We start from the raw sequence: 18,153 nt of genomic DNA on the forward strand, positions 1-18,153 counted from the left end.
ACACAAAACACACACACCCTACTGCACACACCACACATGTCACACACCGCCCCCCACACAATACCACCCCACACCATACACATACACCACACACACACCCCCGCACAATACCACCACACACACACAGCCCCCCACACACCCTACTGCACACACCCCACACGTCACACACACACCCCACACGTCACACACACACCCCACACGTCACACACACACCCCACATAATACCACCCGACACCATTCACATACACCACACACACACACACACACACACACACACACACACACACCATACACACACACACACTCCATACTGCACACACCGCACGTCACACAGACCTCCCCCACACAATACTCCCACACACACCATACACATACACCACACAGACACACACATACTGTATTGCCCAGCCCACACACATTTCACACACAACCCCCCCACACCACACACATACAGCACGCACACACACACACACTCGGCATGCCCCTTTCCTCCACACTGCTGCGGCCCCACCACGCGCTGCCTGGAAGCCTCAGTCTGTTCTCTGGCTCCAGTGGGAGAGAAACCAGGTCTGGTGAGGGGGGAGGTGGTGCTCTCGGGAGAGAAGGCCTTTCCAACACAACGGTGTATGCAACGACTAGGATTTCACCCCGGGAATTCAGTTATCTCGGAGACACCAGTGTGGGCCACGCTTTCAATTCCTTCATTCCCGCCACAGCTGCTACTTCATACGCGTCCTAGGCTGGCACACACTTTATGCACCAGGACCCGAAGGTGTGACTCGTGAGCCACGCGGGAGCCGAGCTCTGCTGCAGGTGGGTCCCCGCAGTAGAGGAGGGCGGGGGCGACACGACAGAGGGCGTCGGCGTGCGGGGAGACACGAGTGTGCGGAACTGTGTGGCGTGGCTGGAGGCGCACGGCGGGGAGGCGGGCGGGGCCTCATCTGGGCGGGGCGTGCAGGAAGCCCGGCGGCACTGTGACTTCCGCAGCTCTTGGCCCGAGCTTCTGGGGAGACCACCAGCAAGCGCCCCCTCCACAGCTGGGCCTGTTACCTCCCCAGGCACCTTCCTGGGCAACGAGCAGCCTAACAACACATCAGTACCGAGCAGCACAGAACAGCTTGGGGCAATACAGAGCAGTGGAGGGGAATGAGGAAGAATGAATAGATCAACAAATGCAGGGTGCGGGCAGGAGGGGCAGCTGGGGAGAGAAGAAAAGATACCATCAACCCGGAGAAGTCGGAATTCAGACTAATGACCCGAAGGGCAGTTCACACTGGTAAGAGTGAAGCCGCTCAGTTGTGTCCGACCCTGTGGACTGCAGCCCACCAGGCTCCTCCGTCCACGGGATTTTCCAAGCAAGCGTACTGGAGTGGGTTGCCATTTCCTTCTCCAGGGGATCTTCCCGACCCAGGCATCGAACCCGGGTCTCCAGCATTGTAGACAGACTTGTTACCGTCTGAGCCCCTAGGGAAGTCCTTCAAATTGGTAAAGTCTGAGTCAAAAAATACCTGAACAATTGCCTCTGCATTCTTTCTCAGGCAGATGGTAAAGGTGGGAATGTGGGAGAGCCCTGAGGGAGATGAAGGGTGTTCTCAGTGAGCAGACAGGAATCAGATTTTACCAGCACCGCTGCCCTCACCCCCACCCCTGCCCTCACCCCCCACCCCCGCCCCCGAGGGTGGGGTCGGGATGCCTGGGCAATGTTGGGCAAGTCACATGCCTCACAGCTTTACTTTCCTCATCTGAAAAATATGAATTTGGACAACATGGCCCCCGAGGTACGTTCCACCCTCAAAAACATCCTGGAATCTACTGCCAGTGGGAGCCTGGACGGCACCAGAGACGTTCACCCACCCAGCGACAGTGTGTGTCCCTCTCCCCAGGATCCTGGTTGGCAGATGCATTCAGTTTTCTCCCCGCAGGTGGGAGAAGGCTCATTTCTGCCAGGTTCCCGCCTGAGTGATGACTCAATTCTCAACCCATGGGCCCCAAATGAACCCTTTCCAAATTGTGAATTCCTGTGCCCCAGATGAATGAGGTTTGGTCACATTCTAAGATATCTTGGGTAGAAACGGAAGCAATGTCATGATGAACATTAGACTTGGGTTTTTGAGACACCCGTGGCCTTCTGGAGTTTTGTGATGGTTAACACAGGGCTTTGACCTCAGGGCGAGGTCCCCCTCTGCGAGGTGCTGCCCACAGCAGAGCCCCTGGAGGCAGGGCTCCAGCCCAATGCCATCTGGCTTCACTTACATACGGTTCAGCACACCAATCCCGTTTTGTGTGTGTGTGTGTGTGTTTTGAAACTTGGAAGAAAACTTCCAGTGAATCATCTCATCTGCTATTTGATTCATGTTTAATGTCTTTGGAGAGAAATAAAAAACAGTAAGTCATTCTCCTAAAAAGTGGCATCAGCCTGGCCAAGATGCTGGGTGCACCAATGGTGACATGCCAGCTGCCTCTTGGTGGCCCCAGGGCTACAGTCTTGAGTTGTCATCAGAGAGTGTATTTATAATCTGAATGAAGACAGCTCCTAAACACTGCCCTTTGCCGTTTTTATTCTTTAAATCACAGCACCAGAAGCCAAAGTTTCTGCAGGGAGAGCTGGCACCAAAGCACAAACTCGCACAGAAGGTGTCAGTCAGCACACATTAACAGAGCACCTACTGAGTGGGGATCATGGTGAAGAGGTGCGTGCGTGATAGGTTGTGAGCTGTGTCTGACTCTGTGTGACCCTATGGACACCAGGCTCCTCTGTCCCTGCGATTGTCCAGGGAAGAATACTGGAGTGGGATGCCATGCCCTCCTCCAGGGGAGCTTCCCAACCCAGGAATGAACTCTCGTCTCCTATGTCCCCTGCATTGGCAAGCGGGTTCTTTACCACTTAGCTTCACCTGGGAAGCCCCTGGTGAGGTGTTGGGGATACAGAAATGTACAAGGTGCCCCCAAAGTGCTTCCAATCTAGCTGGGAAGGAAGGAAGGTGTGAATCCCTCTTTCCTTCCTTACCCTGAGTTAGTCTGTACTCTGAGTCAAGCGTGATGCTGGTGTGGTGGGGACAGAAAGGGGAGGGAAGGAAGGCAGCATTTTAGGCTTATACCTCAGGTCCTTCCCCATTCTCTTCCCCAAAGACATAGAACTGAGTTTCAGTTTCTCAGGGTGTGGCTAGCAGTAATCCCACAGCCGATTAGCACAACATCTAAAGCACAGGGCAGCGGTGTAGCTGGTGAGAGGAAGCGAGGAAAGAGGGCGAAAAAGGGCAACAAGGGCAAGGGAGCCCCTGGCAGGCAGCCCCAGATCCTCTGCAGGCTTACCAGTTCAGTGGATCTGCGGCCTTGGCGTGCTGTTCAGCGTGCCCAAGAGCCCATCTTCCTGGCCCCTTAAGGTCTCCACATTGCCCATCAGAGCCCCTCTGACCCCGATATTCTGTGACATCCGTGAAGGAGCCAGTTTCCTGGAGATCCTCTGAGGTCCTCAGAATAGCCACCCTGTGACATGGGTGTTGCTAAGTGACCAACGTGCCCCTGGGGTCTGACCAGCCCAAGGAAATTTGAGGGGTCTACAGGACAGGAAATGTGAAATGCAGGCTGTCCCAGAAATCGTGGCCATGGGCCTGGGCCTGGGCCTGGGCTGGATGTGAAGGGAGAAGGATAAGTGTGGGACCGATGGGAGAGGTGGATGACCTGTGGGCTCAGACCTGGCTCAGGGGCCTGGCCAGGGGCCAGCAGTCAGCGAGACCCTGGGGACATCACTTCATCCTTCGTCTGTGCATTATGGAACCTCTCTCTCCGTCTCACCCCTTGGGAGCTGAGCAAAGACAGACCGGCAGGTGCCCTTCCTTTGACCCCTGCCTTTCTCCTTCCTGAGCAGGTGTGAGCCTGGGGCCAGGCCTCCCACTCTCGGCACGCATGCAGCCATCTGTGCAGAACCCCACCCAGAGCAGAAGCTCAGGGATTTTGGAGACAGCGAGTCCCTGACCCGGGGCTCGCCATCCTGCAGGCGGGCCAGGACGTGGTCCCCATCCCTCCACTGACTGCAGTGGATGAGAATGCCAACCTGTGTGCACACCGTGTGTGCATGTGTGTGTACGTGCATGTGAGCACGCATCTGCCCACAAGGCCTGTCATGCAGGGCCCGTCCCTGTGGTTGAGGGTTGGAGGGGACACCCACAGGAAATGATATTGCAAAGTCACTGCTGGTCACTCTAAAAATAACCCGCAACGTACAACCTAGGAAGGATTTCCCTTTCCGGGTTCCCTGCCTCGAAGCCACCACAGTTTCCACTCTGAGGCCACGTCGGGACAGCCAGGTGGACCGCATTCAGAGTCAGCCTACGGCCTTGCTCTCCTGGCCTTTTGTCCTACAGAAGCCCTGTCTCCATGCCCCTGTTCACCCAGCATCTTTAGAGCAGTGCTTAAGTCTCTGTGAGCAACAATTACGTGTGAAGTGAGCGAGGGGCTCCCCGTGTAGGGTGGTCTCGACTGCACCGAGATGCTTCTCCTTGTTGGGCTCATGTTGTGAGTGCCCCACTCCTCACACATGAGCTACACCCCCAGCAGCTGTCTGGCCCATCCCCTCTCCTGCACTTGTGCATCCCCTCCAGTGACACGGATCTCTTTGCTGCCCCCGAATCCCTCAGATGTGCTACTGCCACAGGCCCTTTGCACTGGCTCTTCCTCTGATACCAAACTGCCCCCTTGCCTCCACTGCATCTCTAGGCTCAGGGCACTTCTCAGTGAGGCCTTCTCTAACTCCTCTGTCCAAAGCTGTCACCCCAATACACATTCTTATCCCCTTTCCTACTTTATTTTTTTCTCTGTATTTTACTGAATTCTCTCTCTTCCCTGAACTAGAATATGGAGTCCCTGGGGCCAGGTTTTATTCAAGTCAGTTCTCCACTGGAAGCCCAGAGCCTGGACGCTCTAGTGTGAGTGATCAGTACATACTTTGTTGAGGGGATGAATGAGTGATTGCTGGCAGGAGGCTGGGACCCGCAGCCTTAGCACTTAGGTGCCTGCAGCAGGTAAACAGAGATGGAAGATTGGGGGACAGGCCCTCCTGTCCATCACCAAAGGGAGAAGGGCAGAGAGAAGGGGTCCTCCCACTTCCCATCGTGGTCCAGGACATCCCAACCAAGGACATTCGTTGTTAGAGGTGCCACCTGCCTCCCAGAGTTTCTGATTTCTCAGGGGTGGGGGGTAAGGGTTACTGAGTCTTTGCTGGGTGAGAAATGAAACACCTAGGGGGCCTTGGGATGGAAGGAGACACCAGGGACCACCTCCTCTGTCCTCTTTGGACCCCTCCACCTGCTCCAGCTCCTGACACTCAGCTACTAGCCTCAGGAGGACCCAACCTGCCCAGGCACCGCCCCTTGTGCCCCTGTGCCCACCCACCAGCCTCCAGCTGGGCCTCTTTACACAAGTGATATCCAGGTAGCCAGAGCCAGCTCCTGCCCCCTCCCCATTTCCCAGCTCTGACAGGGCTGGTGAAAGATCAGACCAATGAAAGCGGCCGTGTCTGCTTCCACATGGAGCTGTGTCTGTTTTCTTTGTGGAGAAAAGCCCAGAGACCCACTCTGAAGTCTGTCCCCAGACCCTCTCCCTGGGTCTCTTGGCCCACACCGGCGAGTGCTTTCACTGGGTGAGTGGGGAAAGTGAGAGAAGGAAAGGCAGGGCAGCAGCAGAAACGCCCCTCCCTCAGGAAGTCCACACCCTGGTGTCCAAGCAAGAGAGGCAGGAAGGCCCCACCCACGGGATGTGGGGTCAGACTGCGCCATCATGGGGGTGCTGGGCAGACTGCCCCCCTAAAGCCTTCCCCATTCTTTCCGCTGACTGGGTCAAGTCCCCACATGCCGGCACGTGGACAGGACCCCACAGAAAGGCAGAGGCCCCTCAGAGCCCCGTCCTCACCCCATCTCACCTGCCTCTCCCCCGCACCAGAGCACTTACCCAAGGCCGAGCAGAGGTGGAGAGAAAGTAGGGGTCAGAACCTCGGAGGCCGCTTCTACGTCCTGGCCCAGGCTGCTAGACCATGCCCTGGAAGAGAGGACAGACCGGTCACGTGCGGCGGGGCCACCCAGACCCAGAGCCCACTGACTTCCTCGCCAGTCGCTTCCATACAATCTACACACATTTCCCCATGATCCTCCCATAATACAAGGTTCTCTTCCTCCTTGGGGGCTGGCAGGGCTCTCCTTGCCCCTGCAGAATGAGGGCTGCATTTCTCCCGAACTGACTGTGAGCTCCACAAGGGCGGAGAATCTGTGCCTTCATTTCTGGGTAGCCGGTGCCTGGCTCAGAGCTTGCATGCAGCAGGCGCTCAATAAATAACCTCTGTTTGAGAAATGAGTGCCCCCAAATGCATCCCATGGACATGACTGAAAGCACAGTGCACTTGTGCTCAGGCAGAATTCTACCCTGCTTCAGCAATACAGGGCTTCATATGCCCGCTATATCACTGACACTCACTGCTGGATTCAAGACCTGGGTGCAAACACCATGCATCTCCCCACCAGAAATGCTCACTGGAGGTCACTGATGTACTTTATGTATACACATATACACCTGTATATACCTACATGTAACACTCTTAATAGACTTTATTTTTTAGAGCAGTTTTTTCATTCTCAGCAAAACAGAGCAGAAAATACAGTGTTCCCACTTACCCCTTGTCCCCAGACACGGCCCTCCTCATGTTCACCGTCCTCCCCCTGCAGACTGGGATACCTATGTTACAACTGGTGGACCTACACAAATACATGTCATCGCCCCCAAGCCACAGCTCACAGGAGCTCGTTCTTGGTGTTGTACATTCTGCGGGTTTGAACAAACGTATCCTGTTGTTCGGTTGCTCAGTCACATCTGACTCTTTGCGACGCCATGGACAGCAGCACGCCAGGCTCCCCTGTCCTTCACTATCAATGTTATAATACTAATATCATACGAGGCAGCTTCCCTGCCCTAAAATCCCCCTCTGCTCATCTCGTCCCCTATTTCTCTATAGGTGAGTTCACGTTAATGATCTCAGCCAAGTCATCTCATGACTCTGGAGCCCTGCTTGGACACTCAGGGAAATTAAAGCCTGGACAGGGTCAAGGGCCCTCCACAAGGTCACCCTGGTGAAAACCAGTAAGTTGGAATCAACGGCAGAATGTGCTAGAAGCAATGTGTCTGGTGGTCATTTTATCTTCTTGACCTCCTATCGGCCCTGGCGAGGAGGGTGCATTCTAACCCCCCAGTTTACAGAGGAGCAAACAGATTTGGGGACGCATGTCAAGGTTACACGTGGCCAAGTGGGGTGCCCAAAATGTACACCCCTAAACCTACCTCTGCTCTTTCCAGATGCCCTCATCAATTACAGGAGCTTATAGGAGGCATGGGTATGCTGCAGGCAAGCACCCCCTCAGGTTAGGGGGCTTTTGCTTTTGCTTTTGGATCATGTGTGCCCCAGGCCTGTGGTCCTCCTGCAGGTGGTGGTGGTGGGGCTGGCGCCCTCCAGCCACTCTGCACAATTAATGTCACAGGGGGGCCTCCCCCAGCTGCAGGTCGTCTGCACAAAGGCCCCACCATTTCTAGCCTCTGGGGGACAGACCTGCATGAACATCAAGCTCAAGGATCAGCTCAGGGATGGTGACAGCATTCCTAGTCCAGGTGGACACCGTCTTGTCTCACCAGACAAGCCCCAGCTCTCCCAGGAAGAGCTCTGTGGAGTGAGGACAGCAGAGGTGCTCCTCTGTGTCGGGAGGCCCCGTGACTGAGGTGGGCCCTGTGACCCCCGCCATCCTCAGTGTCCCTAGCTGTGACATGGTCGACAGGCCGGATCCCTTGGGGAGGCTGGGCCAGCTCTGATCCCAGGTTTCCCAGCAGGAGGAGCCATCCTTTCAGAAGCCTCTGGCTCCCAGTCTGCTTGGGAACACTCCATTAACTCGAATTGCAAATTTCCTCCTGGCTCTATCAGCTAAGCCACAGGGGCTCCCCGGCCACCAGCTTTCCTGTGACAGATACAGATGACAGTCATCGCTGGAGACGGAATCAAGGAGCAGAAGTCATTATGCAGAAATAATTATGTTGAGTTATGTCTGGTTGCTCCTGATTTCTGTCTCTCAATTGTCTTACAAATGGTCATGCCACTTCCTCTCTAGGAGAACAAACTATGGATGCCTGGGTGATTCAAACAGACCTCCTGGGCTCGAGCCTAGTGCTCCAAACTCCTGCCAGGCGGGGCATCAGCATCCAAAGGCTATGACGCCCTTTCCTTTCTCTGAGCACTTGGGAGAGAGGAGAGGTAACTCCCTGACTCACCCACACACACCCCCTGCATTGGACCCTCCTTCAAGGCCTGCTTCACCTGGGTCCCTTTCTCCTGGGGCCCATCCTGACCTCCCAGCCTTTTGTTCACTTTATGTCCAAGGCACCTCCTTCTCCTAGGTCTGGGGTCTCTGGGCGGGGTGGGGGGATGACTCAGGTCGTGACCAGCTTTGACTCATTTTGGTACTCCCAGCTCCTAGCACAGAGCAAGGCCCTGGGAGAGCAGAGAGGGCTCCGTAGCTGGGCTGCTTGGGCTCAAATCCTAGCTCTACTATTTCCTAGTTGTGTGACTCATTATCTACCTTCTCTCTGCCTCAGTCTTCCAGGATGTAAAACGGAGATGATAATCCCACCTAGTTCATCAACCTCTTAAAAGATTCCGTGAGCAAATGCACACACATACAAAATACTTGCTCATAGGAAGATGCAATAAATGTCAACAATGACTAAAAGAGCAGAGAAGCTTTGAAAACACTCTCGTAAGAATCGAAGCCAAGTTGAAAGACACAAACTACTGAAACCGACTCAAGAAGAAGCAGGTCTGCATACCTATAACAAGGCAAGAGCCTGAATTAGTGATCAAAAAACTACTCACGAAGCAAAGTCCCCACCAGGCCCAGATGGTTTCACGGCTGAGTTCTATAAACATTTAAAGAATTAATAACAGTTCTTCACAAACTCTTCCAAAAAACAGAAGAGGCTGGAACACTTCCCAACTGGTTCTATGAGGCTAGTACTACCTTGATAGCAAAACCAGACAAAGTCTCCACAAGAGAAGAAAGCTACAGACCAATGTCCCTAATGGACAAGGTTGAAAAGAAAAACAAGCCCACAAAAAAAAAAAAAAAACACACACAAACCCAGCTTAGCAAATCCAGTAACATAAAGAATAAAAAAAGTTATACATCATACCAAATGGGATTTATCTCAGGAATGCAAGGATAGTTTACCATCTGAAAACAATTAATGTAGTACATCATACAGAAAAATAAAAAGCAAAAGTCACATGCTAATCTCAACAGATGCAGAAAAAGCACTTGACAAAATCCAACATCCTTCCATGATAAAAAACACTCAAACTAAGAACCGAAGGAAACTTCTTCAGTCTGACAGAGGATATTTGTGAAAAACTCACAGCCAACATCACACTTAATGGTAAAAATGCCAGATGCTTTTTCCCTTAGATGAGGAATGAGACAAGGATGCCCACTCCTGTCACTTCAATTCAACATTATACTAGAGGTTCTAACCAGGGCAACTAGGCAAGAAAAAAAATACAAGGCATCTGAATTAGAAAAGAAATAAAACTATCTCTATTTGCAGATGACATGATCTTTTATATAAAAAATCCTAAGGAAACCACTAAAAAAATGTAATAGAACTAATGACATAATTTAAGCAAGGTTGCTGGATACAACAAACAAAAACTAAGTATATTTCTATATACAGGCAATTAAAAATCCAAAAATGAAATTAAGAAAACAATTCTGTAAGCAATAGCATCAAAAATTATTTTAAAATTTATAAAATAAATTTAACAAAATAATGCAAAATGTATTCTGAACACTACAAAACATTGTTGAAAAAAATGAAAGAAGATCTAAATAAGTGGGAAAATATCCCATGTTCATAGATCAGAAGACTTAACACTGTTAAAATGACAATACTCCCCACACTAACCTCCAGGTTCCCCCTCAGAATGCCAGCTTACTACTTTGTATTTGGCTGATTCTAAAATTCATATGGAACTTCAAAGGACGCAGAACAGCTGAAACAGTTATGGAAAAAAAAAAAAAAGTAGAACTCACAGGTCTCAATTTAAAAACTTACTACAGGGGCTTCCCTGGTGGTCCAGTGATTGAGAATCTGCCTTGCAATGTAGAAGACGTAAGTTCGATTCCTGATCCAGGAAGACTCCACACGCTGTGGTGCAACTAAGCCTGTGCCTCCCAACTGCTGAGCCTGTGCCTCCCAACTGCTGAGCCTGTGCCTCCCAACTACTGAGCCTGTGCCTCCCAACTGCTGGGCCTGTGCTCTAGAGCCCAGGAGCTGCGTCTACTGAAGCCCGTGAGCCCTGGCGCCTGAACCTCACAACAAGAGAAGCCTGAGCACCACGGCCAGAGAGGAGCCCCCGCTTGCTGGAACTAGGGACAAGCAAGACCCAACACAGCCAAAATCAAATAAATTTTTTTTTAATGAAAGAAAAGATGCTTAACATCATTAGTTATTAGAGAAATGAAAATCAAAAGCACAATGAGATATCATTTCATACCCACCAAAATTTTTGGAAAAGAAAACGTCAGATCAATGCAAGTGTTGGTGAGGATTTGGAGAAATTGGATCCCACTGCTGTTGGTGATGTGAATGGTGCAGCCACTTTGGGAAGCAATCTAGCAGTTTTTCAATGAGTGAACATATGGTTATCATATAACCCAGAAACTCCACTATGAGGAATACACCCAAGAGAAATGAAAACAAACGTCCATAAAAAACCTTGTTCATAGCAGCATTATTAAACAACCCAAACGTTCATTACTATATGAATGGATAAACAAAATGTGGTATTTTCATACAGTGTAATATCATTTAGCCATAAAAAGAAGTACTGACATGTGCTACAATATGGATAAACCTTGAAAACATTATGCTAAGTGAAACTAGCACAAAAGGACAAATGTTGTATGATTCTGTTATAGAAAATGTCCAGAATAGGAAATCTATAGAGACAGAAAGTAAATTAACAATTTCTTAGGGCTGGGGAAAGGTGGAGAGGGGAATGAGACGTGGTAGTTAAAGGTGGTAGCCAAAATTGTACCCACTTTAGTATGTGTATAACCTATATATACAAAAAAGATCTTCATGACCCAGATAATCATAATGGTGTGTGATCACTAATCTAGAGCCAAACATCCTGGAATGTGAAGTCAAGTGGGCCTTATGTATCACTACGAACAAAGCTAGTGGAGATGATGGAACTCCAGTTGAGCTATTTCAAATCCTGAAAGATGATGCTGTGAAAGTGCTGCACTCAATATGTCAGCTAATTTGGAAACCTCAGCAGTGGCCTCAGGACTGGAAAAGGTCAGTTTTCATTCCAAGCCCAAAGAAAGGCAATGCCAAAGAATGCTCAAACTACCACACAATTGCACTCATCTCACACGCTAGTAAAGTAATGCTCAAAATTCTCCAAGCCAGGCTTCAGCAACACGTGAACCGTGAACTTCCTGATGTTCAAGCTGGTTTTAGAAAAGGCAGAGGAACCAGAGATCAAATTGCCAACATTCGCTGGATCATCAAAAAAGCAAGAGAGTTCCAGAAAAACATCTATTTCTGCTTTATTGACTATGCCAAAGCCTTTGACTGTGTGGATCACAATAAACTGTGGAAAATTCTGAAAGAAATGGGAATACCAGACCACCTGACCTGCCTCTTGAGAAATCTGTATGCAGGTCAGGAAGCAACAGTTAGAAGTGGACATGGAACAACAGACTGGTTCCAAATAGGAAAAGGAGTACGTCAAGGCTGTATATTGTCACCCTGCTTATTTAACTTACATACAGAGTACATCATGAGAAATATTGGGCTGGAGGAAGAACAAGCTGGAATCAAAATTGCCGGGAGAAATATCAATCACCTCAGATATGCAGATGACACCACCCTTATGGCAGAAAGTGAAGAAAAACTAAAGAGTCTCTTGATGAAAGTGAAAGAGGAGAGTAAAAAGTTGGCTTAAAGCTCAACATTCAGAAAGCTAAGATCATGGCATCTGGTCCCATCATTTCATGGCAAATAGATGGGGAAACAGTGGAAACAGCAGCTGACTTTATTTTGGGGGGCTCCAAAATCACTGCAGATGGTGATTGCAGCCGTGAAATTAAAAGACGCTTGCTCCTCAAAAGGAAAGTTATGACCAACCTAGACAGCATATTAAAAAGCAAAGACGTTACTTTGTCAACAAAGGTCTGTCTAGTTAAGGCTATGGCTTTTCCAGTAGTCATGTATGGATGTGAGAGTTGGACTATAAAGAAAGCTAAGCACAGAAGAATTGATGCTTTTGAACTGTGGTGTTGGAGAAGACTCTTGAGAGTCCCTTGGACTGCAAGGAGATCCAACCACTCCATCCTAAAGGAAATCAGTCCTGTGTGTTCATTGGAAGGACTGATGTTGAAGCTGAAACTCCAATATTTTGGCTACCTGATGCGAAGAGCTGACTCATTTGAAAAGACCCTGATGTTGGGAAAGATTGAAGGCAGGAGGAGAAGAGGACGACAGAGAATGAGATGGTTGGATGGCATCACCAACTCAATGGACATGAGTTTGAGTAAACTCTGGGAGTTGGTGACGGACAGGGAGGCCTGGCGTGCTGCGGTTCATGGGGTCGCAAAGAGTCGGACATGACTGAGCGACTGAACTGAACTGAAAAGGTTTGGGGTGGAGGAGGAAATGACAACCCACTCCAGTATTTTTGCCTAGAGAATCCCATAGACAGAGCAGCCTGCTGGACTATAGTCTATGGGGTCTCAGAGTCGCCGGACACGACTGAGCAACTAAACAACAACAGCTGTGTTTTAGAATATTAAGAACAGGGTATCAGTATCACATCTCAGCTCAGAAGGTGACAGTGTGGGGAATGGTTGTGGTCATCTCGAGCAAATAAGTACTGCATGAAGGTGTTATACTTCCAAAGATTAAGAACCATTCCGCCTACCAAGCAAAATACATTCTGAAGGTTGCTTGTTTTATAATCCTGGATCTGGACTTTTTGAGGCGTCTTAAATTTATAAAAGAATGAAATTGTAAAATACTAAGCAGTGTGGCTTTATTTTGAAGTAATCTGTTACTTTAAAATTGAAAGAGAAGCATTAAGAATCAATAAAACAAGATACAGTGAAATCTAGTTACTATAAATTCCATCTGTATTTAAAGTATTCTAAAATAAGTTATTAGTAGCTGTTTTTTCTTAGCAGGATGAGTAGAATTTTCTTGATTATAGGTATAGTTTTATTTTTATTATTTCTTATTTTTTAAATGGCCCATATGGTTATGAGCAGGATGTGTATGGCCAGCTTCTGTTCTTTCACCAAACTTGAGATAAAAATTATTTTGACTGTCACCTTAAATTAGTCTTTAAAAAATGGGAAATGGTAACTTAAAAGCAGCATATAGTCAATCAGTTTGCTGCATGACACTGATCCCAGGGAAACTTGACAAGCTTTCTTTTGTCCTAACGTGGAGAAGTACAGGTCAAAGTTCTGGAATAATTCTAATTTACTTTAGTGAATTTTACCCACTTTAGTATGTGTATAACTTATATAAAGCAAAAAACAATTTAATTATAGTGAGCAATATAACTTTGTTCATATTATCTAATGTTCGCTAAAAGAAAAATATGAGATGAATGAATTAAATCAACAAAAATAAATAAAGAGTATGGGGTCTCCTTTTGGGATGATGGAACATTCTTTTGGGGTGATGAAACATTCTTTTCGGGTGACGGAACATTCCTTTAGGGTTATGAACATTCTTTTGGGGGTGATGGAGCATTCTAAAATTGACTGCAGTGGCAGCTGCACATGTATTTGGTAATGTACTAAAAGCCACCGCATTGTATACTTTATATGGGTGAATTGTGCGGTACGTGGATTGTATCTTAGTAAAGTTATTAAAAAACAAGCAAACCGGAGTCTAGGCCAGCGTTCTTGTACTTCTCTACCCCAGAAGACACAAGGGCAAAGAGCAGGTTCACAGAAACAGGAGGGCAAAGCACAGGGCCTCCCAGCTCTGCAGCCGAGGGACACAGCTCTCAGAGCTCATCACCATGGCTGACCGTGAGAACTGGCAGCCTCAGATCTCAGCTGAGCTGCAAAACTGCCTTGGAGACACGCTCCCCACCCTGCCCCCAGCACGCACCCCACACACTTGCTGAGTGCCTGCAGAGTGCATTAGGTGCAGGGAACACCGGCCCGACTTTTGAGGAACCCACAGCCCAACTGGGTACCCTCAGATGTCATGTGCTGGATGTCGGGGATGGGCAGTCAAACCAAGCTCCAGGGATCACTTGCGTTCCAGGAGGTGATCTGGTGCACTGGGGGGCGGCTGGGGAGGGGGAGTCCCTCTGGATACAGGCTGGGTCCGGGTCCGGGCTGAAGGAGTTCAGTCCCTGAAACCACCCAGTCTGCCACCCCAGGGTGCTGACTGTGAACCACCAGCTAACAAACCAGGGTTCTAGGGCCATTTCTGGGGCTAGTTCCTCCTCTACGGGCCAGGCCCGGAGGGCTCAGTGCCCAGCATCCTTGCTGGCCAGTCCTTGAAAGGCACTTACATGAGCTTCCTCCTGCCAAGGCTCAACACCTCCACTCGCCTAGACCCAGGTCTCCTGGGCTGACTCTGATCTGCCCGCTTGCACCAGGGGCGAATGTGTGCTCAAGAGATGACAAATTATTTTAATATATCCTGAAATCCAACTTAATTAGGAAGCAAAGTCCCTGAGGGAGAAAAATACAATGGGTCTGGAGTCAGAGACGGATGGGTTTTGGATTATGACTATTTCTGAGGTGACTGTGGTTTTAGGATGACTAATTCCACCACGGTCCCCAGGTAATCGGGGCGGTAGCTCGCCGAATACTTTCACACAGACATTTGGCACAACACAAAGGCATTTTCCTCTACTGCTCAATTCAATAACTGCGTTAGAGGGATTTCCCTGCTGGTCAGGGGCTAAGAATCCAGCTTGCAATGCAAGTGACAGGGGTTCAATCTCTGATCAAGGAACCAAGATCCCACATGCCGCAGGGCAACAAAGCCTGAGTGCCACAACTAGAGAGACGTGCATGGTGCAACAGAGATCCACGTGCCATGATTAGGGCCTGATACAGCCAAATAATAAATATTAAATAAAACAAAACTGAGTTGAAGGGGCTGTGTATCCTGCAGATGTCCCCGGGGATGCGAAAGCCATGGAACATACCATGGAAGCCGAGACTTGCAGGTCAGACCACACAGCTGGAATGCTCCACGAAAGAAGGCAGAGCTGGAGAGGGCCCCAAGGCGGCAGTGAGCTAAACCCTGAGCCCTGCGTGGCCAGGGCCAGTACCTTCACCAGCCCTCTGGTCATCTGGGGCCCTGGGCGCCTGCTGCATTCCCGGCTTCCAGGGAGCGCTCATGACATCTTATTGTAGCTCCTGTGTCCCCTCCCATCACCAGGACACCTGAGCTGGGGTCACAAAACAAAAGGCACCTACGATCTCCAACCATTGTGAAAAAACGACGTATTTACTAAAGATGACTACACAAACTCCATGGCCCAGAAATTCAGCTCCTTGATTTACTCCCGGCAGAAAGATGGACGTAGGTCTACCAGTTACACAAGCAAGAAGGCTCACAGCTGCACAGCTGATAAAAGCCCCTAGAGGAAACCGTCCTCACGTCTACCTGCCATCAATGGATGACAACCTATAGTGTGCTGGTACCTGGAGGACCACAGGACAATCGGAAAAAACCTCCACGACACACAACACAGATGAAGCTCCAAAAGGTTTCCTTTCCAGTAACAAGACAGCAACGGAGAAAGTAAGCAGATCACCAACTGCTAGGAAAAGAGTAAAACGAAGTGATCTGATGAAGACTGCTGGGTGGCTCAATGGTCAAGAATCCGCCAGCCAGTGCAGGAGACACAGGTTCAATCCCGGGGTGTGGAAGATCTCCTGGAGAAGGAAATGGCAACCCACTCCAGTTTTGCTACCTGGGAAATCCCATGGACAGAGGAGCCTGACAAGCTACAGTTCACGGGGTCACAAAGAGTTGGACATGACTGAGCAACTGAGCCCACCAGGGTGGGTTGGGGTCGGGGCGGTAACTTGCTTGGATGCTGAGAGTCAGGGACACGTGAAAAGGAAGGGATAGACTTATGATGAGGGCTCTCGGCAGAAGGGGCAGCAAATGCAAAGGCCCTGGGGTAGAGCACGCTTGGCATCGTCAAGGAGCAGCAAGAAAGTGAGTGTGGCCGAAGCATGGCCAACAGGCAGAAGTGGGGAGCAGTGGGGTGTTGGGGGAGCAGGGCCTCAGAGGACAGGGCAAGGAGTTCACCTTTTTATTTTAAGCACAATTGTTATAGAACTCTGACAACCAGAGAGTGCTACAAAAATACTGGGTACTGGGGAAAGGATGGTAAGATTCCCTGGAACTGAGGGCGGCAAAAAGGGGGGACCTCCTTGGGACCCCGCAGTGGTAGGGGCGGGGGTAGAGGTGGCAGGTCACTTCTAAAGCCGCTGCTTTTCCTTCTGACGTAAAATCCAAGCTTGTTCACTTCTGATTCTCCGTGGGCAGGAACGAAAATAAAATGGCTCATTGCCCACTAATGAATTCTTGGAACCTCCGGAGCTCAGGCCACGGATCCACTCCCCCTGACCAGCTCCTGATGCCAAAGGGACCAGGGGCCATAACATCCCTGCCTGGAGTTCTTCCCGGCGGTGTCTGAGGCGCCTCCTGTTCCGGAGGGAGGAAGAAAAAGCAAAGCTTTGCCAACAAGAGAACAATGAGGCAGCCACGGGGGAAACACCGGCTGGTCCAGGGAGGCGGGGAGTGGGGAGGAATCCAGAGCCTATGCAGCCATTTCTATGTGGGGCACGTTCTGCCCACAGACAGGCCCACTGTCGTGGCCAGTCTTAGCCAGGGCTGGGGGGTGGGGAGCCCTTACGGCACCTGCCTCCTCTGGACAGCAGGTACTAGAGCACCCGAAGTGGAGGCTGGGGACCAGGCACCCTCTTCTCATGGAAATGGTCCCAAGAGTGTCGGATTTGGACTCTGACATGTCACCATGTGGCCCCGGGCAAGTGACCCATCCTTTGGGGCTGCTCCCATCCCATGAATTCCCAGGGGCGGGGGGTGGTAACAAATTCACATGGAAGCTCCTTAAACTCCTAGCGTTTAAGGCTCCACCTCAGGATCACTGGGTGCACTCACACCCTGCCCCCATTTCAGGATCATCGGCCACCAACAGATAGGCTCAGAGAGGTTAAGCCACTTTCCCAAGGTCACACAGTCAGACAGCGAGTGCTATGCCAGCGGAGCCAACCAGCCCTGCAGGCCACAGGACCTGCCAGAGACTAAATCCTGCCCTCCAGGAGCAATAAAGGAGCAAGGAGAGTGGCACTAATTATTTAAGTGTAATTAAGCAAGATGTGCAAAGCAGGGCAGAGGGTGGGCCCTGGGGTGGGGTCTTTGTAGAGGCAGGAAGGGTGGGCTGAGGGGCTCCCGGCCAGGCTCCCCGCAGAGCAGTCTCCTCAGGTCCAGGCTCCAGATACTCACCCCTCGCCTCTCTGAAGCCCTGGTGGTCTCAAGGCCCCAGCACTTTCCATTTGAGGACCTGGCTAATCAGGCCCCAGTCCAGGTGCCCTCGGAGCCTCAATCCCACCAAGAGCGGTAGGCTGAGGACATGGGAAAATTCAGAGACTTTCCCATGTGGCCTCCCCTCCTTCCTGGGGCTCCTGGGGGTCCATGAGGCTGCCTGGAAGCCGCCTGCTGGGGCTCCTGGTCCTTCTAGACTGAGCTCTAGGAGGGACGCATTCTGCTCCCACGTCTCCTATGCAATGGGCCTGGAGGCACAACGACTCTCAGTTGGTGTCTAATGAGTGAATCAGCAAGCAGGCTGCTCAGAGGGAGAGGAGATTCTAGATGAGGCTGCAGCGAATGACACAGCCAGACCACGGAGGACCTTGAATGCTGGGGCCAGGTGGCTTGTGGCAATAGGGAGCCGCAGAGGGCTCTCGGGCAAGGGACTCGGAGGAAGATGGTTGTGGCAGCCCGGGCAGAAAGAGTAGCAGAACTGAGGCTGGAGTCAGGAAGGTCACT

At 50.4% G+C, this 18,153-nt stretch overlaps 1 protein-coding gene across 2 annotated transcripts in view; it reads right to left on the reverse strand.

Annotated features, from left to right (window-relative positions):
• Positions 1–18,153, reverse strand: part of HPCAL1 (hippocalcin like 1) — a 118,417-nt gene that overhangs the window by 23,526 nt on the left and 76,738 nt on the right. For both annotated transcript variants that reach the window (XM_040224934.1, XM_040224935.1), the window contains exon 2: positions 5,947–6,033. The gene's annotated coding sequence lies outside the window, so the exon portion shown is untranslated. The remainder of the gene's footprint in view (positions 1–5,946; positions 6,034–18,153) is intronic.

The sequence above is a fragment of the Oryx dammah genome, unplaced genomic scaffold (genome assembly GCF_014754425.2).
Source record: "Oryx dammah isolate SB20612 unplaced genomic scaffold, SCBI_Odam_1.1 HiC_scaffold_25, whole genome shotgun sequence".
Classification (NCBI taxonomy): domain Eukaryota; kingdom Metazoa; phylum Chordata; class Mammalia; order Artiodactyla; family Bovidae; genus Oryx; species Oryx dammah.